The following is a 787-nucleotide window of genomic DNA, read 5'->3' as shown; positions in this document are numbered from 1 at the left end:
GTTGCAGCTATAACAAGTCCTAAGCAGTACCGAGAGAAATACTTGACAGAACAAGGACAACAACAACAAAAATCCTTTTTGATCCTGAGATGCTCCACATTGTTGGAGGTTCTCCACATTTCTTCTGAGGCTCTTGTGTTTAAAGGCAGTTGAATTGGTTTTTAAATATGCCTTTCCTCCAGAGGTACCAGCCTCTTGTGATGTGACCCGCATGACTAACTCCATTTAAAGGCAAATAACATGCATTAGGGCTCGCACTTTTCTGCCTCACATTTGCATAATTTTGTTTGGCAACTTGGAAAAGGGCCATTAACAGCACTGACACACACACACACACACACACACACTGTAAAGGCTAAGGACGGAGGCTGATCAATACGTTCTATCAACATCTTAAGCAGCATTGCTGTCCACATCAGGATACATTCACTAATTCAGATTAGGGCAGGGGTCACGTGATAAGAGAACACGTTCACTCGATCAATATTCTTTTTACTTTTCTGTTTCAAAGACAAGATTGATCGTTAGCAGTTACCCCCCCCCCCCGTTATTGTTTCAATTAGTGACTCTTTATTGGGGTCGGCATTAAGAACACTGACCCCTGTGATTTACATGAAAAACCAGATGTTTAGAAGAAAAGTCCACGACGCTGGGCGGGTCAAAAAAAAAAGACTTGTCATTGGTGGGGGGGGAGGGGGGGGGGGGCAGCAGTGGGAGGCATGTGGACGGTGTAAGTCATGTCAGCGAGGAGGAAATAATCACAGCGTTACCTTCTCATGAATTATTA

Source organism: Cynoglossus semilaevis, chromosome 16, assembly GCF_000523025.1.
Source record: "Cynoglossus semilaevis isolate Cse_v1.0 chromosome 16, Cse_v1.0, whole genome shotgun sequence".
NCBI classification, from domain to species: Eukaryota; Metazoa; Chordata; class Actinopteri; order Pleuronectiformes; family Cynoglossidae; genus Cynoglossus; species Cynoglossus semilaevis.
Note: the sequence above shows the minus strand (reverse complement) of the source record.